This window comes from Chelonia mydas, chromosome 1, assembly GCF_015237465.2.
Source record: "Chelonia mydas isolate rCheMyd1 chromosome 1, rCheMyd1.pri.v2, whole genome shotgun sequence".
Classification (NCBI taxonomy): Eukaryota; Metazoa; Chordata; order Testudines; family Cheloniidae; genus Chelonia; species Chelonia mydas.
The window spans coordinates 165,829,019-165,853,717 of NC_057849.1; positions in this window are offsets into that span (position 1 = coordinate 165,829,019).

Sequence of the window (24,699 nt, forward strand, 5' to 3'; positions counted from 1 at the left end):
TCCTCCAGTGTAGATTGGACAGACGTTCACTCAATGTTAGTACTCCTGTTTTATCACCACAGCATGTTAGTTGCTATTGGCAGGTGGGCAGCGGGAGGGGAGGGGGGAGGGAATGGACAATTAGTTAATGTAGACAGTGATAAAATGTTGCTTTTTCCTTAAATGTGAAATTCCATTCCCATAGGCTCTTCCCAGTCTTGGTTGAGCTTGTCATAGATTCTAAGACCGGAAGGGACCATTGCAATCACCTAGTCCAGTGGTTTTGAAACTGCAGGTCGCAACCTAGTACTGGGTTGCGGAATGTAAGGCACTGGGTCATGGTGACTCTGGTCAGCATCGCCAACTGGGCCATTAAAAGTCCAGCACCCCAGTCCCACCCCAGAGCCTGGACACCCAGCCCAGAGCCCTGGCCCCCTCCTGCACCCCAAACCCCTCATCCCTGGCCCTACCCCGCAGCCCTCATCTCGCACCCCAACCCTCTGCCCCAGCCCTGAGCCCCTCCCACACCCCAAAACCCTCATCTCCAGCTCCTTTGGGTCGCAGGCATCAACAATTTTCTTCAACTGAGCCAGAAAAAAAAATTAAAATCACTGATCTAGTCTGACCTCCTGCAGAAGATCAGACTAGAACAGACAGGCCATAGAACATCCCTATGCAATTCCTGGAGCATGTCTTTTAGAAAATCTTGACTGAAAAACTGTCAGTGATGGAGAATCTCCACATCCCTTGGTGCTTTTTCCAATGGTTAATTCCTTTCACCGTTAAACATGTATGCCTTATTTCCTGTCTGAATTTGTCTAATTTTGACTTTCAGCCAGTAGATCATGTTATACCTTTCTCTGCTAGATTGAAAAGCCCATTATGAAATATTTGTTTCCCATATAGGTACTAGTAGACTAATCAAGTCACTAGTTAACCTTCTCTTTGTTAGACTCGAGGATCTCAATCTACTTAGCCTATCACTATAAGGCATATTGTCTCATTCTGTATTCATATTCTTGGCTCTTCTCTGAACCCTTTCCAATGTATCACCATCCTTCTTGAATTGTTGGCACCAGAAGTGGACACAGTATTCCAGCAGCAGTTGCACTCATGCTAAATATAGAGAAAAAATCACCTCAAGATTCCGATTTATGCGTTCCCAGGATCACATTAGCTCTTTTGTCCACAGCATCACACTGGGAGCTCATGTTCATCCACTACAACCCCCAAATCTTTTTCAGAGTCCTTCCTTCCCAGAGTAGAGTCCCCCCAACCTGTAAATATGACCTACATTCTCTGTTCCTAGAAGGCTAAATGCAAATGTATACATTGTTCACTTACACACAGTTTACCATGTGATCCAGATGGCTCTGAATCATCTGTCACCTTCATTATCTACTACTCCCCCAGTGTTTATCTTCAGACTTTATCAGTGATGACTGTTTTGCTCTTCCAGATCATTGATAAAGATGTTAAATAGTGTAGGGCCAAGGAACTAGCCCTGCAGGACACCACTGGAAACAAAATGACAAGGTGTTTTCACAGCCTCTCTTATTTGTATAAGACTCCTGTGGTGTGAGGGGGGTGGACTGGCGGTGGCTGTTCTGCCAGTTTTGGGAAAAGGTTAGTAAACGAAGGTAGGTCGTGGGTGGTGGGGACCTATTTAAGGATTGTGCAATAGAGGCAGTCTAGTAATTGCATCTCTGCAGGTTGCTAGTGGGGTGGGGGTTGGTGGCTGGAAGGTGTGAGGGAGAGGCAAAAAGAGGCTAATAATTGTCTGTGCACTTCTGGAGTATGTTCTCCTGAAGCATGTCCATTGTCCCCAAAAGGCAGAGAAGGATTTCATTCACAGACACTGCGGAAAATATGCCATGTTTTGCCAGGATGGTGCCCACAAAACTGGTGTGGGAACAGAAAGAAACCACAAGCTATGTGGGCAGTGCCAAGAAATCTGTATTGCCATGCAGTCTTTGTGCTAGATTAGAGCACTATGTTTGACTTAAATTTTCTTTTGTTAATTGCTATGAATAAACATATAGTGCTCTGTAAAACATACAGAATTCTGCAGTTGCCCAGAGGAAGGTGACATACTTAGTGCCTTATAACTTCTTTAAATATTTGTGCAGCATGACTTTGCTGATTTACCTTATTACCTCACATGGTATAAAAGCTGAAGTCATCAATGAAACTGTGGAACAATGCTAATCAATGAGACATAGTAATACCAGAGTACAAAATATATAGGAATGACCGAGTAGAACATAAGAACAGCCATATTTGGTCGACTAAAGGTCCATCTAGCCCAGAATCCTGTCTTCTGACAGTAGCCAACGTCAGGTGCCCCAGAGGGAATGAACAGAACAGGTAATCATCAAGTGATCCATCCCCTGTCGCCCATTCCCAGCTTCTTGAAAAAGAGGCCAGGGACACCAACTCTGTCCATCCTGCTTAATAGCCATTCATGGACCTATCCTCCAGAAACTTATCTAGTTCCTTTTTGAAGCCTGTTAGTCTTGGCCTTCAGAACATTCTCTGGCCAGGAATTCCACAGGTTGACTGTGTTCTGTGAAGAAATACATCCTTTTATTTGTTTTAAACCTGCTGTCTATTAATTTCCTTTGGTGCCCCCTAGTTCTTGTGTTATGAGAAGGAGTAAATAACACTTCTTTATTTACTTTCTCCACCCCAGTTATGATTTTATAGACCTCTGTCATATCCCCCCTTAGTAGTCTCTTATTCAAGCTGAAAAGTCCCAGTCTTATTAATCTCATATGGAAGCTGTTCCATATCCCTAATAATTTTTGTTGCCCTTTTCTGTACCTTTCCCAATTCCAATATCTCTTTCTGGAGATGGGGATGACCAGATCTGCACACAGTATTCAAGATGTGGGCGTACCATGGATTTACATAGAGGAAATATGATATTTTCTGTCTTACCATCTATCCCTTTCTTAATGATTGCCAACATTCTGTTCACTTTTTTGACTGACGCTGCACATTGAGTGGATGTTTTCAGAGAATTATCCACAATGACTCCAAGATCTTTCTTGAGTGGTAACAGCTAATTTAGACCCCATCATTGTATGTGTATTGTTGGGATTATCTTTGCATTTATCAACATTGAATTTCATCTGCCATTTTGTTGCCCTGTCACAGAGTTTTGTGAGATCCGTTTGAAATTCTTTACAGTCGGCTTTGGACTTAAGATCTTGAGTAGTTTTGTATCATCTGCAATTTTTTTCTAGATCATTTATGAATATATTGAATAGTACTGGTCGCAGTACAGACCCCTGGGGGACACCACTATTTACCTCTCTCCATTCTGAAAACTGACCATTTATTCTTACCCTTCATCTCCTATCTTTTAACCAGGTGCTGATCCACAAGAGGACCTTCCCTCTTATCCCATGACAGCTTACTTTGCTTAAGAGCCTTTGGTGAGGGTCCCTGTCAAAGGCTTTCTGAAAATCTAAGTACGCTATATCCACTGGATCCCCTTTGTCCACATGCTTGTTGACTCCCTCAAAAAATTCTAGTAGATCGGTGAGGCTGATTTCCCTTTACAAAAAACATGTTGCCTCTTTCCCAACAAATCGTGTTCATCTATGTGTCTAATAATTCTGTTCTTTACTGTAGTTTCAACCAATTTGCCCAGTACTGAAGTTAGGTTTAGCGGCCTGTAATTACCAGGATAGCCTCTGAAGCTTTTTTAAAAATTGGCATCACATTAACTATCCTCGAGTCTTAGAACCATAGAATCATAGAATATCAGGGTTGGAAGGGTCCTCAGGAGGTCATCTAGTCCAACCCTCTGCTCAAAGCAGGACCAATCCCCAACTAAATCATCTGGTATAGAAGCTGATTTAAATGATAGATTACATACTATAGTTCTGCAATTGCACATTTGAGTTCCTTCAGAAGTCTTGGGTGAATTCCATCTGGTCCTAGTGACTTATTACTGTTTAGTTTATCAATTTGTTCCAAAACCACCTCTATTGACACCTCAATCTGGGACAGTTCCTCAGATTTGTCACCTAAAAAGAATGGCTCAGATTTGGGAATATCCCTCACATCCTCAACCGTGAAGACGGATGCAAGATTTCATTTTTCCACAATGGCCTTATCTTCCTTGAGTGTTCCTTTAGCATCTCAATCTGGAATTGAGCCCACTTACTCCTAGACTGAATTTAAATGTATATTTGTAACCTTTCCAGCTCAGGAATAAAGGAGACAAAGTACTGAAATCATGATAGCATAACAAGGGCTATAAAGAACAATTTTATTAAAGCTAGCTCCATACTCTGAGGCTGTTTAATAACTTGTTTCAGTCTTCTGCAAACCCACTTTTCTCCTTCAATAGCTTTGATTCAATTCTGGAAAATTAATATAACACTCCGATAATGTAACAGATAAAACAAGGGACAACGGATTAATGTCAGTGAGCTATAAATATTTCATTTCTTAACTCTCAGAAAACTTTTATATCTTGGCTTTAATTCAGCCTATTGATCTTTTGTGGTGTTTCTTGTGAGTTTATGAAAGGATTTTATTATGATTTAATCTATGGTGTGATCGATGAATGTTGTTTACCACAGCTGACTGGTTCTAAAAACAACATTGGCCTGGTTTGAGTCTTTGAGAAGTGCTTCCTGTTTTTAATGTTTTAAGCTACTTGTGCAGTTTTAGAACCAGGTAAAAGATGCAACTGACAGCAGCGTTTGACCAATTTGAGACTTTACTAGACAATTCAAAACAAAGAACCCAAACCAAGCAATTTGCTTACCTACTGTCCAAGCCTGCACCCCTAAAGTCAATGACCAATCTCCCACTGAAATCAAGAGGAACAGGGTTCTTAGGTCCAAATCCTCAAAGTTGTTTAGGAACCTAACTGTTTCAGTGGGAGTTAGGCAGGTGGCAAAGTACCTTTGAGGATTTTGGGGCCCAGTATCTTTACTGGCATGTTTAACCAGTGAAGTAAAAGGCCATTTTTCCATTGTAAAAATGTGTCAGGCAGCACAAATATTGCTAAAGAAGTAAAAAAAATTTCCTTCAAAAAAGCTTTCCAGGACAGTGCCCAGCATATGGGGGAGGGTGTGTGTGAAAGCTCCTTAGTCTCAATGCATTACTACTTGTTTATCTGGGGTAAGTGTTTTCAGCTCAAACTCTTTGTGTTAAAGACAAAATTGGTCATTATAGATGACATGCTCTGTTTTGTTTAATTATTTATGGTTGTGTATTCTCTTCAGTCTTCAGCTGCAATTAAGTGTTCCTAGCAACTTGCAAATTAGCCTGTCATTTTTAAACATTGCATTTCCAACTCTGTAGATATAGCTCTGTAATTATGTAACTATTCTCCTTATGGCACTAATTCACCAGGTACTTAAGCCTCTGAGTAGTCCCTTTGAAACCACTGGACCTACTCACATGCTTAAAATTGTTCAATTATTTGCCAGTATACTTAGCTAGAGATGGTGATATGAGTTGATGGGTTGTACTCATTCTAAACATTACAATCAAATTTGAGGTTTCTTTATTATGAACCTTTAAAATTAGTCTCTGCAGCTGAATAATGGCACTAGAATTTCAGTACCATTTTAAAAAACCTTTAGATCCCTATAAATACATCAGAGAAATCTGTCTTCTGTCTTAGAAACTAAATTTATCTAGGTCCTACACATTAGGAGTAATTCCCAAAACATACCTTTATCTAGCATGTATGTTGCATTATTTTGAATGAATTGGAAAACCTGAAGCATGGCCAACGGGGTGGTGTCCTTCCGTTTTCAAGGAAAACGAGACAGTGAGAACCACCTTTTGAAAAGACCTGGAAAATTAAGGTGGCACTAATACTTTGTACACATTTTTACCAGAATTCCACATAATTTCTAGGCACCTTGAAAATCACTGGAATCCACAAACCCTGCATTAGGCACCTAGTCTCCATATGCAATATGCTTGGGGAGAAAGAGGTTTCTGAGAATATGATCCACAAAACCCAGCATGTTAGGCCAATAGGAGATGCTGATGAGATTTTGTGCCTTAAACCCCACCTTTCTCTGACTTAGGCACCTCTCTGTAGCCCAGACTTAGGTGCTTATCTCCTCTTGGGATCCACAGCTGGGAACCCTCTCAGAGAGTCTGGCACCTAAGCCAGCTCTTATGGGAATGTCAGCAGTACACGCTCAACTTCATACAAAATGGCTGGTGACAGCAGTGGCAGCCTCCCTCATAATCTTCACCCCAGCTGTTAGGGTACTCACCCAAAATGTGAAAAATCCTAATTCAATTCTCCCTCTACCTGATAAGGATGTGAACAAGGATTTTTTACCCTCTCAGATGAACGCTCTAACCACTGGGCTAAAAAATAATTCTCATTCTTTATCTGGCCCAATTAATATTTAATTATTTAATACAAAGTAGAATATCTTCAAGAGATTGAGGGAGATATCCCAGTGGTCAGGGCCTTCTCATGAGAGATGGGAAACCTCTATTCAATTTCCTCCTCCATACCAGCAGAGGAGGGATATTGTACTAGTGAGTACCCTGATCACTGGGCTAAAGTTTAGAAGGGAGGCTAACTTTGCCTCCTGCCCTCCCTGGCTATTTTGTGTGGAGTTAAGAGAGTTCAGAGCACACCTACAGATCAGGTCATGCTGATAAGACAGGCAGGGCAACACCTATTTTCATTTTTCAGTGAGGGTCACACTGGGGCTTAAGCATGAGATAAGCAGCAGTGCACATGCCCTGAGGCAGAAACTCATGATACAATTCTGCAGTGACCTGGAATCCCACTTTCGCTGTCTCCGACTCAAGGAATATTTTCACCACACCACTGAACAGTACACTAACCCACAGAAACCTTCCTACCAACGCAAAAAGAAGAAGGACTCCTCCTGACAGTCAAAACAACAGACTGGACTTCTGCATAGAGTGCTTCCGCCAATGTGCACGAGCTGAAATTGTGGAAAAGCAGCATCACTTGCCCCGTAACCTCAGCCATGCAGAACACAATGCCATCCACAGCCTCAGAAACAACTCTGACATAATCAAAAGGGTACCCAGAAGTCACCTACTACAAGACGGGCCCAACAAAGAAAGTAACAGAAGGGCACTAGCCGTCACCTACAGCCCCCAACTAAAACCCCTCCAGCGCATCACCAAGGATCTACAACCTATCCTGAAGGATGATCCCTCACTTTCACAGACCTTGGAAGACAGGCCAGTCCTCACAGACAGCCCCCCAACCTGAAGCAAATATTCACCAGCAACTACACACCACACAACAAAAACACCAACCCAGGAACCAAACCCTGCAACAAACCCCAGTGCCAACTCTGTCCATGTATCTATTCAAGGGACACTATCATAGGACCTAACCACGTCAGTCACACCACCAGGGGCTTGTTCACCTGCACATCTACCAATGTGATATATGCCATCATGTGCCAGCAATGCCCCTCTGGATGTACATTGGCCAAACCGGACAGTCTCTACGCAAAAGAATAAATGGACACAAATCTGACGTAAGGAATTATAACGTCCAAAAAGCAGTACGAGAACACTTCAGTCTCTCTGGTCACTCAATAACAGACCTAAAAGTGACAATTCTTCAACAAAAAACTTCAAAAACAGACTCTAATGTGAAACTGCAGAAATGGAATTAATTTGCAAACTGGACATCATCAAATTAGCCCTGAATAAAGACTGGGAGTAGATGGGTCATTACAAAACCTAATTTCCCCCTACTGTTACTCACGCCTTCTTTTCAACTGTTTGAAGTTGGCCACTCTCATTACCACTACAAAAGTGATTTTTCCTTCCTTCCTATCCTGCTGTTAATTGAATTGTCTGGTTAGACTGACCTCCAACTTGGTAAGGCAACTCCCATCTTTTCATGTGCTGTGAATTTATACCTGCTACTGTATTTTCCACTCCATACATCTGATGAAGTGGGTTCTAGCCCACAAAAGCTTATGCCCAAATAAATTTGTTAGTCTCTAAGGTGCCACAGGGACTCCTTGTTGTTGTTATAATCAAAAAGGCTGACAAAGGAGTTGCTGTAATCATCATGAATAGGTTAGAGTATGAATGAGAGGCTGCTAAGCAACTCTCTGACACCACATTCTACAGGCCATTACCCTCTGATCCCACTGAGGGGTACCAAAAGTAACTGCACCATCTGCTCAAGAAACTCCCTGAAGAAGCACAGGAACAAATCCACACAGACACACCCCTAAAGCCCCAACCAGGGGTATTCTATCTGCTACCCAAGATCCATAAACCTGGGAATCCTGGATGCCCCATCATCTGAGGCATTGGTACCCTGACATCAGGATTGTCTGGCTATGTGGACTCCCTCCTCAGGCCCTACGCTACCAGCACTCAGCTATCTTCGAGACACCACTGACTTCCTGAAGAAACTACAATCCATTGGTGATCTTCCAGAAAACACCATCCTGGCCACTATGGATGTAGAAGTCCTCTACACCAACATTCCACACAAAGATGGACTACAAGTCATCAAGAACACTATCCCCAATAATGTCACGGCAAACTTGGTGGCTGAACTTTGTGACTTTGTCCTCACCCACAACTATTTCAGATTTGGGGACAATTTATACCTTCAAATCAGCAGCACTGCTATGGGTACCTGCATGGCTCCACAGAATGCCAACATTTTTATGGCTGACTTAGAACAACGCTTCCTCACCTCTCATCCCCTAGTGCCCCTACTCTACTTGTGCTACACTGACATCATCTGGGCCCATGGGAAGGAGGCCCTTGAGGAATTCCATCAGGATTTCAACAATGTCCACCCCACCATCAACCTCCGCCTGGACCAGTCCACACAAGAGATCCACTTCCTGGACACTACAGTGCAAATAAGTGATGGTCACATAAACACCACCCTACACCAGAAACCTACTGGTATACTTACTTACTTACTTACTTACTACCTATCTCCAGCTTTCATCCAGACCACATCAGACGATCCATTGTCTACAGCCAAGACCTAAGATACAACTGCATTTGCTCCAATCCTTCAGACAGCGATAAACGCCTACAGGATCTCTATCAAGCATTCTTAAAACTACAGTACCCACCTGGGGAAGTGAGGAAACAGATTGACAGAGCGAGACGGGTACCCAGAAGTCACCTACTACGAGACAGGCCCAACAAAGAAAGTAACAGAACACCACTAGCCATCACCTACAGCTCCCAACTAAAACCTCTCCAGCGCATCATCAAGGATCTACAACCTATCCTGAAGGACGACCCATCACTCTCACAGACCTTGGGAGAGAGGCCAATCCTCACTTACAGCCAGCCCCCCAACGTGAAGCAAATACTCACAAGCAACTACACACCACAGAAACACTAACCCAGGAACCAATCCCTGCAACAAACCCCGTTGCCAACTCTGTCCACATCTATTCAAGGGACACCATCATAGGACCTAACCACATCAGCTACACCATCAGGGGCTCGTTCACCTGTACATCTACCAATGTGATATATGCCATCATGTGCCAGCAATGCCCCTCTGCCACATATATTGGGCAAACCAGACTGTATTGGGCAAAAGAATAAATGGACACAAATCTGACATCAAGAATTGTAACATTCAAAAACAGTAGGAGAACACTTCAATCTCCCTAACACTCAATAACAGATTTAAAAGTGGCCATTCTTCAACAAAAAAAACTTCAGAAACAGACTCCAAAGTGAAACTGCAGAACTGGAATTAATTTGCAAACTGGACACCATCAAATTAGATCTGAATAAAGACTGGGAGTGGCTGGGTCACTACGAAAAATAATTTTCCCTCTGATATTCACCCCTTTTCGTCAACTATTAGGGTGGATGTGGCCCATTCCCAACTGAATTTGCCTTGTTAGCACTGACCCCCCCCCCCCACTTGGCAAGGCAACTCCCATCTTTTCATGCGCTGCATATTAATACCTGCTGACTGTATTTTTCACTCCATGCATCTGCTGAAGTGGGTTATGGCCCACGAAAGCTTATGCCCAAATAAATTTGTTAGTCTCTAAGGTGCCAACAACTCCTTGCTGTTTTTATGTGCCTAGGTGATTCTTACAGCAAAAATGTAGGTGCCAAGTGAATTTAGGCACCTACATGTTAGGCAGTAGCTGAACAGGAGTTTTGTGGATCACAGTGGTGCCTGTTTCTGGGATTTAGGCACCTAGATCTGGGGTTTAAGTGCCTAAGTCCCTTTGTGGACCTGGGTTCAACTGATTTGTGCAAAACATGATAGAACAATAAAAAATAAGGAACAGGAACTGGATGGATAGCTTTTTCAGGGAGGTGGGCCCATCTGGTCCTGATTACCTGCCTTCCCATTGATGGATTTGCATTGGTTTTAATGATATTCATACAACCATTACATTATGAAGATAAAGACAACATAAACAGGGCAGGAGAGAAAGGAACTTTAGCCCAGCTATGTACAGCCTAAGCTCAAAACGCAAAGATTGAAAAAGTGAAAATATTCATCCTGGTGTCATAGGCTGGGTTTTCCCCACCAGTGACTAATTAGCAGACAACCAGATGATGATTTTGAGGCCAAAGATCAGGTGATTGAGGATTAGTTGAGCTGCAAGCAACCAGCTAAAAAGCCAGCAAGTAGTTCAGTTAGGGGGCAGATGTATAGGGAGTAGAAAGGCATTCAGGGCAAATACCTGGAAGGGAACTTTCAACACCAGACCTGACTAGAGATAACTGCTGCTTTGGCATGGACAGAAGTCTAATGAGGAAGAGGCTTTAGGAGGGATCAGACAGCAGGATCAGACAGCAGGTTTATCTCTCTTGCTTGGTTTTGTTTTGAAAACAGGCCCACCCCTGAAGAAAAGGAATGAAATTCTGCTGCTGTTTGGGAGCTCTGTCATACAAGGGTTTTACTTGGGGCAATGAGAGGGACCTGGCAATGAGAATTGGAATGATGATTCTGTCTTGTGGTTGTGGCCCATGTATGGACAGTGGGACAAGTGACCGTGGAGTCTGTGACCCTGCAATGTGGTGAATGACCCATAAGGAGCACTTCCAGTCCATGCATTGCATTGTTCTGTTGCGTCTGTCATAGCACCTGCATTTACAGTGTGGGCAGTGATACATCTGTGCAGCATCCAGCTCCCTTACCCCTGTCATGGCTAGGGTAGTAAGGGTGGCCCCTGACATTCTCAGATTTTCCAGGAGTTGGTCGACCCAGGGTTCCCCCCTCACCGTGATGCCACCTCTTGTCTGGCAATTCCCTGCAAGCCAACCTTAGCCTGCCTCCACAGAAGTCACCACTTCTTCTTAATGTCCTTGGTTCCCCTCCCTGGGCATCGACTCAGTCTCTGAGCTGCTCCCAAAGCCTTTCCCTAACAGCCGAACTCATCTCTGCAGCTCAGGCACTCATCAGGACATCAGCATGGGTGACCATGAACCCATTTATGGCTGACACTCAGCAGGTATAAAATTGGCCCTGCGCTGCCCATGCCCTCCTGGGTGCCCACTGGCTGCTCCCTCTCTCCAAGACAGTACATGCCATGGTGATGGCCAAACTGAATCCATATTGCTGCTTTTTATCAGCTGTTCAAAATGGACACTTCCCTGTGACCTCATAGACATGTCTTTCTGTCCACAGCTCCTTACCCAACCCCTGCTTGCAGTATGGCTACCAGATAGCTACCTCAGTCCAGCTCCCTTCAGGTTTGGACAGATCTCTCTGACCTACGGAACTGTGCCTTTCCAGCATGGGCTGGCCTTCATCTCCAATCTGTGAGGTCAGGGGTTGGCTGCAAGCCCACCTAAGCTCAGGCCTATTGCATGGCTGCTGCTGGCAGGGTTTCCAGTTTTCTACTAGGCTGCCCATGCAGGGCAGGGCAGGGCGGGAGAGGTGGAGGATGGGGACAGTAGGAAAGCCCAGGAGTTTCAAAACAAAGGAATGGCTGTTGTGGATGCCAGGGAGCTTGCACCCGGACACAGATCCATGTCTCCCCAGTTCTACTTCCCTCCTCTGCTGTGTGGTCCTCATGGAGCACAGTGGTCCAGTCCTCAGGGGTCCTCAGACTATCTCGTGGCATAAGATCTTCCTGGGTGTCACCCCTGCTGCTGGCAGAGCAGCTCTTCTGCCTCCCCTCTTTTGTGTCTCAGGTAGTGGTGAGTTGTCCTTGCAGTGCCTGGCCTCTTTCTTGATCTGTGGGAGGCAGTGCTGGGGGCGGGGGGAGAGAGGGCTACAGGCACCCATGCATACTTCTGGAGGATGAGATCTTCCAGGGTTAAAACCAGCCCCGGGAGAAGGTAAGTCCTGTCCCAGTTCCCAGGATAGGAAACTGCCCCCTTCCATGCACGTATGAGGTCAGGCAATATGAACTAGTGCATAAACCCAGGGGGTGTCTCCATCTGTTAGATTTCCGATATTCTCTAGAATATGACCTCAGGAGACTTCTTGGAGGATTTTCCTTGGGTTGGATGTAGTGGGTCGCTGAGCCTTTGGTAGAGGGATATAGCGTTTGTATGTGACAGCCTGGCTCAGTTTCCCTCTCCCTTTGGTGACTCTGCCCAGCATCCTGAGTATGTGAGATCATATGTCCCTCCGCTGTTGTTGCGGGGGGGGCAAGAGGGATCTTAAACTCACCATACAGTGTGTCATCTGTAAAGAATCCAGGTGTCAGCTGAGCTGTGTGCCTGCTGTCCTGTGTAGAAGGCTTGGCAAGGGCAGAGGGGTACTTCTGCATCTCTCATTCTGTAGCTTAGGTGGCTGTCTGCCTAGTTGGTTGACTTGGTGGATCATGTACTTGGATCTCCATTCACTATATAGAGGACCTTGGTTCCCTAACTGTGCTTGGTGGACAGTAATGTTCCTGTAATTTTCAAGATGCCTAAAAGTTAGGTGCTGTAATGCTGAGTGCAACACCGATGTCTCTTCATGGATTCCAGGGTATGTGCTAAAAGAAATCCCTGTTGATCGCTCTTCTGGGCAGAGATCTCATCTTCCTGGTCATTAAAAAAAACTGTTCTGATAGTGTTGGATGCTATTTGGGGGGTGGGGGGCTTGGGTTTTTTTAAAAAAAGCAGCCAAGGAGTTTTAGTTATAAGGTTAAATGTTTTTTTTTATTGGCTGGATAACTCTATAATACAAACTCGCCCAAGTGAATTCTGGAGTAAAGGGTGCAAGAAAGCTCAAGAGACTGACATGATTCCTTTAAGACAGTTGGATGGAGGGAAACTTAACTAATAACAAAAATATTCTTTCTGGAACATTACTTCTGATAGCAGCATCTATGCTTACTATAAACTCAAAAATGTTCACTGATTGTGATGACTGAAAATTGAAAAAAGAGAAGGAGTACTTGTGGCACCTTAGAGACTAACAAATTTATTTGAGCATAAGCTTTCGTGAGCTACAGCTCACTTCATTGGATGCATTCAGTGGAATAAATTTGTTAGTCTCTAAGGTGCCACAAGTCCTCCTTTTCTTTTTGCGAATACAGACTAACACGGCTGCTACTCTGAAACCTGAAAATTGAAAGTAGATTATGCCCCTACTATGGAGTCACCGGGCTCTACAGTATTTGCTCAAGTAATAATGTTCAATCTAACTTCCTGCAACTGAGACTTATCGTTTTGTTGTTCATTTTCTGAAGCCTTGATTTTTTTTGGCAAGAGGAGTATAGTGGAGAGAAGGTGTGATCTTGAGAGTTCACAGGAGGCCTGTCCTTCATTTGTAATGACAGAGGTGCTGGGGCTCAAGAAATTAGGTGCCAGGGCTCAGGCAATTTTTTCTTTCATAACTGATGCAGCAAGCCCAGAGATGCCGGGGCTCTGAACTGCCACTAAAGGTGCCAGCCCTGGCACAAATTAAGCACTGCAGGAGGCCCAGATTAAAGAAAAGAGGGGAAAGTCTCTGGATGAAATCCTGGCTACATTGAAGTTATTGGGAGCTTTGCCATTGGCTTCAGTGAAGCCAGAATTTTACCTTTTACTTGCAGGTTTTATGTTCAACCAAAAAAGTCTTTAGCCTCCCTCTCTAATACAGTTAATCTATTGTCACACAAAACATAAGCAGAACAGCTTTTCTGTCTACAGAGTTGCCTGTTGCAAAACATTTTTTAAACACTTTTTTTTAAAAATTGGGGGGATTTTGATCAGTCTGCTACAGAGCTCCGCATTCTGGCTTCTGGTCAGGAAACCCCCAGTCACTCAATCTCCTAATAATAATCTATGTCTTCTTAAGGATCTTATTCCACCTAGACTAGCTATGGCTGATGATTTTACCTCAGGGAGCTACTGACAACCTTTTTGGAATTTAATCCCCAAAGCCCCATGCTGCTCTCTGACTTTCTAATGCAGCATGGGAGGTGTCTCATCCAAAGACCACCAGTGAGTTTGAGAGGTACAGGGCTGCAGAACAAAAAAAAAAAAAATACACTACAATGAGGAATATAGGTAATCTGAGGTGAGATGCAAAAGTTGCTGACTGACAAAAAGACAAACAAGGCAAAGAATAAGAAGGAGTTGTAAGAGAAAAAAGAAGCAATAAACAGTGAACCTACAAGAAATAAAGATTTGTCTACACGCACACTGCAACCAAAAGAGCTAAAATAATTTTAATTATTTTAAACATTGAATTTTTGTGTGTGTGCACATGTGCTAGTATCTGCGTGGCACTATTATTTTGGAATAAGAGTGCCCATGTTTGATTTAACTAAAGTTTGTTTTACTGACTGAAGTTAAATTGAATTTGGGTGCCCTTGTTCCCAAATAAGGGTCTATACTCAGACTTGCACTGAAAGAACTAAATGTGAATTAAAACCAATTTTGTTATTTTTGGTTTGAGTTTGTGTAGACAAACCCTAGGTATTTACAAAGCACAAAACATGAAAAATGATTTGAAGTAGGGAAGCACTAAGACTTGAAATATGTCTCTAGTTCTCATTTGTATTATAGATAAAGTTTAGAGATGCACCTCTGATCTTCAACATGCACAGTCTACTCTTCCCTCCCTCTCAATTACTTTCCTTTTCCATTACTTGAGGTTCTCAAACATAATCCCTTATTCTGCACTCCAATTACATCCTGGGAAAGTGGTTTTTAGAAGCTAATGGGTTAATTAATATTTATGAATGAGGCTGATGTTTGCTTTTAGAAAGATTAACTATCAACATTAACACAAGTGAGTATTTTAATGTAAACACAAGTATGGGGTTCCAATTATTTTCTGTTTCCCTTTGTTTGCTCACTTGTTGCTTTATCTAATGGCTTAACAGGAACAAATACTCAGCAAATAACAATTTCATTTTACCTTAGCATACCCATAAATTTCATATTAATATACTTCTTTTCATTGATTTGAACGATACCGCTACTTTGGCATATATCCCTTACCCAGCTCCTTCCCAGACTCCCTGCTGCTGATCTGGACTGATTCAGCATATGACACATGATGCGCTGGTGTCGCTGCACTGCTGGGTCTGTTGCCACTCCCTTCCCACCTGTTCAGGAGAGTTATGTAGCTACTCTATGGACAATCCTACCAATTATCTGCCCTACCGGGTAGCCAGTATAAGAGAGCAAGGAGATACCTTATGCCCCTAATTCCCTTTCACTGGCACACAAGAGTAGATATAATCTGACCCTGTATGTGTAAGTTAATGTATTTTTTAAATTATTTAATGTGTACTACACAACATACCAGAAGTGTACTATGACTGACTTAATCCTGGAACCTTAACATTTAAGGTCAACCTTCCTTGTGATTTTTTGTGATTTCTTGTTTGTTTTTTATCGTGCAACCCTTAATCATATCGTTGAACACTCACACAGGTAGTCCTATTGACCTCTCTCTGTACAGGCTCACTCACCTGGAGGCATCATGTCTGCTTTTGCCTTAAGAAGGTACAATGAGCCTACCCACTGTTGTTCAGCCATTACCTCTTTTACTGTATGCTGGCTTAAGAAAGCCATAATTGTTATTAGGGTGAACCCTACAAACACCATCAGGCATAGCACAGACTGCTCTGGAGCTCCTCATCACAGTCAATACTGTGCTTGACAATAAGGGTTGGATCCACAAAAGGGATTTGGTCTTAGCATTGTAACACCTAATTTTAGGTGCCCTGCCACCCAATGGAATCTTCATCCCCTCATTAGGCACCCAGGCTCCCTATACAATGCATGGGGACAGCTAAGCACCTAAGAATGGGATTCATATAAATACGCATGCTAAGAAGGGAGCCCGCTAAACCAGCCAGTAGGAAATGCTCTGGGTAGGGGTGGAGCTGACGCCCCACCCTTGAAAAGGAGTTTGGTGCCTATCTCCACTCAGTTCACAGCCAAGAATCCTATCTCTCCTGGAGTGAGGTGCCCAGGCTCTTTCATACAAAAAACTGAGGCAGGATTGGGGCCCCACCCATGCTTGTAACCCATAGCCTGATATTTAGAGCACCCAGCTGGGTTGTGGGAGACCTGGTTTCAAATTCCCACTCTGCCTGATTTGGAGGAGGGAACCTGAACCTCTGGTCCCCATATCCCACTTGAGTGTTCTGACCACTGGGCTATGGCTCACTTGATTGCTCCTGTTGAAGTTGTTCTTTCTATAAAACATTTACATAGTCATCAGAGCAGGACCCGGAAGCTAATGCTCCTAAGTGAGTGCCCTAGCCAATGGGCCATAGAGTCATTCGAATTGTCTCTGGCCTGGGTTCAGCTCCCAGCTCTGAATCCAGCAGAGTGGGCATTTGAACCCATGTCTCATAGAACCCAGGTAAGTGCTCTACCCATTGGCCTATTGCATATATTGGGGGCACCTGTGGAGTGGTAAAAAATGGAGTGGGTAAAACTAAACTCCATATTCCTCAAATGAGAAGTGGGTGAACTCTGTTTACCCTAGACTACGCTGCTGCTCCTCTGCCAATGCCACGTTTTGTGCGAGGCCTGAGATAAGCTCTGAGCACACCTACCAAATCAGACCACACGAGTGAGATAGGTGGGGGGATATCCTAATTTTAGAATCCCACCGGGGCTTAGACACCAAGCAGCTCGGTATATTCAGGATTTAAGTGACTTTGCACATGCTCACAAGCAGAAATATAGGTGCCATGGGGACTTTTCTGGGGGAAATTTAGGAGCTTAAAGTCCCTACCAGGTTAGGCAGCAGGTGAGATGGGGTTTTGATGAGCTAAATTTTGCACTTAAATCTCTTTGTGGATCTAAACATTTGCAGGATCAGCCCTTATTTGGGAATATACCTTTCTTTAAACAATTCTCTTTCGCAGTTTGTAATCCTTGGGGGAAGGGGATGGAGGTTCCATTTGGGTACTATCAAATTTTATCAATGCTTTGAACAGTCCCTATATTTTGTTTTTCTTACAAAATAGATGTAGACTGGAGATCATGCCTAATAATTAGACCTGGGTTTTTTTTAGAGGTGTGATTTCTAAAACTGCAGCATGTAGATTCTATCCATGACCTCCTCCCAGAGTGACTTTATCTTCCCACACTCCTGCAAAATCATGAGCCTTCCTTGCTCTTACAGTGCTTGGATGCCTTGTGCTTTTTAGCCTTTTTTAAATAAATACAATACTTAATTTCTTTCATCAGTTATATTTAATGAGCCTATCCATCTCTGGTGTGACTCAATTGATCTTAATGAAGTTACACCAGGGATGTTTGTTCCAATGACTTTCAGGGTAGTATACTGTCTTCTCCTTTCTGCCCATGCCCTCTTAATCTAATTTTTAATTGTTTTTTCCCCCCTGCATCTGTTGAAGTTGCAACATTCCTATTTTGCCTAAATGCTAGGGCAAGAAATGCATTAGAAACGTATAAAGGGGTGTTTTCCTTTATGTCCTATGGGGACAGTGTCTTCATGACATGTTTGCAAGAGTAACCTGGTACAATAGGGCCCTGACTGGGACCTGTAGGTAATAATGGAATGTAAATCTTCTGAACAAGACTCTTCCCAGATTTCATCAAAATAATCATGATAGCATCCTAAGAATCAATTAGATGTTTTACTTTCTATGTTATGTCTATGAATTTAGCATTGGTGAAGGGATATACATTGCCAGTCTAGTGGTGAAAACCTCTGTTTGTCCATAGAATACCTTAGTGCAGCCATGCGGTATGTATTTCTTTCTACACAAGGCTACATTCTGTGTCTGAGAAAATAGAGCTGAAAGTGCCTTTGTGGAATTATTTCTAGGGATCAGAGTGTAGCTCATTCTCTGTGCCCATTTAGTTCTTGGCTTCGATAGCACCAGTGCTAACATTCTCAATTTAATGCCACTTATGTTGAGAGTGGATAGCAATAGGGACACCTGTCCATTGTGAAATGCACCGAGAATAACTATTTGTCACATATGCTACAAAAATAATTAACTATTTTTTCCCAGGAGTGGAGGTGTGAGCGTTCATTCACTATTCTTTTAACCCTGTAACAGGAAGCCAGGCAGGAGGGGACTGTGGAAGAATTGAGGTGGAAGATTTACACGAGAGAGAGAGAGAGAGTAGTTTTAGGGACTATATGGTTTTCATTATTTTAAGAAAGTGCCTCATTCAGTGTTGCGCGGGGGGGGGAAGGGGGGAGTCACTTTCTGTGACCATTGTTGCATCACCAGTGGGGAGGAGCTGAAAAGAGTAAATTAATTCATGAACTTCATAAAGTTTACAAGCAAAAGGAATGAATTCAAGTCACTCATCAATTCACTGATGAGAAATTATGAAGAATGTCAAATGTTAACTTTTTTGTTCTCATATATTGTGTTTTGTCCTCTCTAGAAGGAAAAGACCCACGCTAGCTCAACAGGGAGACATATTTTTATGAATTGATAGTTTTTACTTTAAAATTAGTTTCATTCATTGAAACCTCTTTTCACAGGTATTAAATAGCTCAGAGTGAGAGCCAAAGGAGGTGTGGCCCTTGTAAATAAACCTGTACATGCTGCTAGGCTGGAGTTCAAAACTCCTGCCTCCTACATAGGCACAAGGGTTCAGATTTTTAGTCTAGGAGCATAGGTGCTGGAACTGCTGGTGTGGGGTGGGCGGGTGCCACACCTCCTGGCTTGAAGTGGTTTCTATTATATACAGGGTTTACAGTTTGGTTCAATGGCTCTCCGCACTCCCACGATAAAAATTGCTCCAGCACCGCTGTCTAGGAGTTAGATATGTGTCTCAGTCTTTAAGATAGCTTTGAAAATTTTAGCGAGGATACTTACTCCAGCTAGTCATTCTTAGCATTCTTCAGAATGTGACTTGTAACCGAGGGATAACATGTGGTGTTATATGTAGCTATTTTGTATCTGTCCACCTAGTGGCTCATCTTTGAGGCTGGCAATGGAATGTGGTATGTTCAGATGTAAACCCTAGCACATAGATGCGGGGTAATGATGTGTTTAGAAAGGCAGGCTCAAGAATACTGCAAATATCAGTTGCTCCCTCCATTTTCAAAGCTTTATTCTGGGCTCTAGCAGTGAAATTCCAACCTACAGTATACCTGAGTCATGCAGTGAAAGCTTCATGCAGTTTTTTGAGAATGTACGAGCTATGTGACTGTATTTTTTGCCACATACTGCTTTAAAACTCACAATACTGGTTCACACTTAGTTGTTTTATCCACATGAAAAGGAAGTTTCCAGTCATCTCTCTGGGACAGATTCCTAGCTGGTGTAAATCAGCTAATTTGCATCATCTGAGGATCTGGCTCTCTCTTCTCTCCCACCTTTAACTAGAAATAAGAATTATAAGCATATGCCTCAGTTTACATCAGCCATCTCACTTCCTGCACCTAAAGAACTGCTGTCAGTAGCCCTAAAATTACTTCTCATCCTGTGAGAGTGGCAGTGTAGGAGATGTGCTTCCCTATCCTACATCTTTGCTTATTTACCCAAATATTTCTTGCAAAACTGTTCTCTTTTTTTGGTCAGCTTTTTCAATGCACTGAGGGCTATGGACTATATATGAGAGATGTATGTGACTATTTGTGAAGCTGCAAAGACGTACAGATTTCAGCATCTCAAACAATATTGCAATATGAATAAGCAGATGACCTGACTCACCACACATGATTGCCAAGTGCCTACTACACCTGCAAAGGAAGGACTATAGGACGCACAATATTACTTGTTATGGACCATATGAGGCTGCTGAAAATGTTTCATGTACTTATACTTGGCTGTGGGATTCGTTCTGTTTCCTGAATATCATTTGGCCTAATGCACAGTTGGTTAACAAGGACTTATAGGGCTTACTTGCCCCATTAAAGTCAAGGAGAATCATCTGAATAAAATTTCAAAATGAGGGGGTGGAATAGGGCTGGGTTCCCTGGAGAGGAACATCTAGGTTTAGGATGATGTAAATTTGGCAATGCTACGTTGCCATAGATTTTAGCTTGCCTCTGGCAGAGGCATCCCATAAAAATGGGTGACCTCATAGGGAGCGATATGGCATTTGAGGGGGAAAATGAATTTTGAGCAGAAGAAATGTCTCCTGGATACCCTTGGAGACTGCTATCTTCTCTTATACCTCTTCAGTGGCTAGAGACTGAGAACAGTGAACTTCACACCAGCAAATATGCCTTTATCCTGACCTGGGCTGGAATGACAACTTCTGGGAATGATGAGGTAGTTCAGTCTCTATACCCATTCAGTCCGTTTCTTATCAGATGTAACAATAACTATCAAAGTATTTTGAAATTCTGATTAATTCTTATATTGAAATTAAAATAATTAAAAAACCAAGATGAATGTTTCATGAAAACTTTCACAAACTGCTTTCCATTTTTCAACCACTTCTAGTTGTAACTTTGCACCTTAGATTTTTAAAATGTCAATACCGTAGTCTCGGTAGTTAAAAGTGAATGGTCTCTTGGAGTTGAACATAATGTAGGCTGATATAATACTATTTTAATGGCATAACCTTTGATAATGTTGCATTCACATTTTGCGTCCTTTCATGCAAAAAAAGTTAGAACAAAATGTAAAGGTCAATTGAACAAGCAGGCAAGGATTGGAAGGAAGATGAGGGTTAAGAGGTGTGGGCAGGCTATATTATAGTTATTTTTAATTGAGAAAACAATGTAGAGAATACAATGTGTTTTATTATTTGAATAGCTATTCATTCCCTCTACATACTATTACCATTACAAACCTATGTAGGTTAAATTAAAATAAAGCCTGGAGACTTAACTGAAACTTAATTTTTATAGCTGCATGTTAATTAAATTGTATATTTTACCTCTAGAAATAAAATATAACTCATAACAGTTAAGCCAGTTTTACAGTTTTAAGTTCTGAAACATCTCCATCATCATGATTCTGAGTTATTTGGTATATGAGCCATAATATCCATTAGAGAATGTGTTTGGTCTTTGAACTTTCATTTGCAGCTAGGTAACTATCCATCTATTATGTGAGTGGTGTAGTAAATAAGTAAGTAAAATATTGTCATCCTCTAGAATGAGGTGAATGTGCATAACTGCAAATTCAAAGGAAAATTCTCCTGTTAAAAGAAGATGCTTCTGTCCCTAATAGAACATTCAAGTTTGCGTGGTAATTTCTTTCTTTTTTTTTTTTTTAAACAAAAAGCCTAAAAAGCTCTGAAACCATTGTATTATAAAAATGTTTGCTACCTATACTGAAGGACATGAAAATATTCCCAGTTGACCTTGGAGAAAAGAGTGAAGGACATTATGTAATTTTGCATCATGTAAAAGAAAACCTTAATTTTAACTGCAGATGTTCCTGTGGCGCTTATTTCTAGCATTTGATGTGACCATGAATAATCTTGCATGCCTTCCCATTTTATATCACACTATATAAATATTTTATCAATCGTGTAACTCTCATAAGACCTGATCTCCATTATTCACATACTTTAACGTTATAGATTTTTGCACATCAAACTAAATCTGTCTGGTTTCTTTCACACGCTGAGATTAGTAAACTTGATGTAATACCTTAGACATGTTTTAATAACCTATTGGACTAAGGTACATCAAAAATATGGATGTACTTGTGATTAACTCAGTCTTTCCTGGTTGCCCTCTCAGAGTACAATAACTTTAGTGGCTTTTGAACCATTCGTCATTGCCTGTCCTACTCCAGTTAGCAAATGACTGAGTTCAATCCAGCTGCCCTTTTAATCAATGGAGAGTCAATGGGAGTCGGATTTGGCCTCAGTGAGGTTGCTTTAATTTGGGAAATGTCAGAACTCTAAACCCACCTATTGAAATACTTTAAATGGGGTCATGGATGGGAAAAGAAAGTGATAGGAAGTTGCATGGATCAGCTGCAGAGCCCTGGAAGTAGGAGCTGTGCAAAACACTTCATGCAGAATCAGATGCACTTGTGACTTTCCTGGATCTGACTTTGTAGAGTTTTCATGAGTTGGGAATGTTGTGTAAATTGTTCATATAACTCCTTTCACTCACTTTTCTCTCAGGGATTGGATGCTTTTTGTGCATCTTCTGACTCAGCCAGAAAAAAAATTATGTGGGTTTTTTTTCTCTGTACCTGAGCACTAGGGATTTTTAAACAATCACTTCCAAGAACCTACAGGAGTGATGTATCTGTGCAAGTTTCCTGGGAGCTAGTGGAAACAGCAAGAACCACTGTGGGAAGGAGGGTTACTTACTGTCCCCTGAAGACCATCCTGGACTGATGATAGTAGTGACCAATGCTCATCAGAGAGGAGAGCAGATCATCAACCATACAAACCACTTGTTCTTCCTCCCAAAATGCAATGCTAGGTATGAGTGAAAGGGGTTGTTGGCATCTTTCTGGTGGCAAAGTATTTGTGTTGAGCTGGGGGGCCACAGTTCTGGCTTCCCTAGTTTCAGGTAGTAGTTTGGATAAGCATCCATAATTTGGAATTGAACTTTGATGCATTTGAGGTTTATATATAGTTCTATGCTGTCTAGGCTAGTTTACTGCATATGTATACAAAGCTTTTGTGACCATTCTAGAAGCTTGATTATTATATATGTCTCATCATCACTGGATGGCACTACTGGTTATTTTGCTTTGGATTAGTGAAAAGGTAATGTTTTTAAGATTATGAAGTCATAGTCCAGCATAGCCCTCAGCTGAATCTAAACTATTGGTTTTATTTATTAACAAGCAATACTTTACACCAGGAGTCTCAAATTCAATTTACCTTAGGGCCAGTGCCAGTCCTCAGATCCTCCCAGCTGGCCAATAATGTCACTGAAGATGGTGTTCAGAAAAGAAAACGTTTATATTGTATTTTTTATTTTGAATTTCTTAGAAATAATAAAACGGTCATACAACTTTATACAATTCTTCACCTGCCAGAGAGTTTTTACTGTTTGCCAGATACCTGGCAACGCTTCAGTTCTGTCAGTTTGTTGACATTTGGCCTCAGTGACTGAGCGGTTGAAACCTTCAGGATTGCAGCAAGGTGTACCGCAGATAGCTGTGTTCGGTATTTTGACTTGTTTATAGTCGTGGAAAAAAGTGATGCTGCCTCCATGGCTGACTCTGCCCAGGGACTAGTGATGGTATCTCTTGTCCCTCTCCCCCAGCCAATGGGAGCTGCGAGGGGCGGTGTCTGCCACAGATATTGCTGGCAGCGTGTCTGCATATGTCTGTCCTCCGCGGGCTGAAGTGGGGAGGTTCTCGGGTTGCAGATGGCCCGCGGGCCGGGACTTTGAGACCCCTGCTTTACACACAAAAACACCAAGAGAAATATGTTATATATCAGTGATAGGAGATTACAAGTCATTTAGTTATGTTGATGTTCATTCTTAGACTATAAAGTCTCTTCAGGGCAAAGACCTGTTCCAATATGTGCAAAATGTCCTCTTGAGGACATTCTGCACCAAAAAATTAATTCTGTGCACAGTATTTTAAAATTCTGCAAATTTTATTTGTCAGATAAATGTGGAGACTCCAACATGGCATTGGGGAGACAAGCCTTTGGCTGCACAGAGGTGGGAGATCACTGTGCAGCTCCCCTCCAGGGCTCAGACTCAGCGGTGAGGCTGCACCCAACCCTGACACAGCACAAGGACTGTGCCTGCCCCAGAAACACCCCAGGGCCCTGCTTCTCTGTGCCCGGTGCACCAGATATGGGCAGGCAGGCTCAGCAAGGCAGGATCCAAGTGTGGAGATGCTTAGTGTGGGGGGATCCAGGTGTGGGTTGAGAGGGTTCTGTGTGGGTCAGTCTGGGTGTGGGTGGCTCGGCCGGGGATCCAGGTGTGGGGGGATCTGGATGTACAGGGGCTTGTTGGGGGGTTCTGAGTGCAATGGTAATGGGACTCTGCAGAGGGGACCAGGTGAAGATGGTTGGGGCTCAGCGTGGGGCGGGGGGTTGGGGGAATAGAGCTTGGCAGGGGGCTGGGTGTGCGGGGAATCAGTGTAGGGGTCCAGATGCTGGGGTAGTGGTACTCAGTGGGATGGGGATCCATGTGCAGCTGGTTGGGACTCTGTAGGGTGGGGATCTGGGTGTGGGTGGCTCATAGGGGTAGTCCAGGTGCAGGGGGAGTGGGGCTTGTCAGGAGTGGGGCTTCTAGATGTGGGGGGGAGGCTTGGCAGGGGGGGTCTGGATGCACGGGGATTTGGCAGATGGGGGAGCAGCTCCCTGTACAGTGATTCCCTCCCCCTGCAGCTGAGCAGTGATGGGCACAGGAAGTGGGGCGGGGAATGTTTGCAGAGCTTCCTACAGCCAGGGGAGAAATCTGGAGGTGGGTCTGAC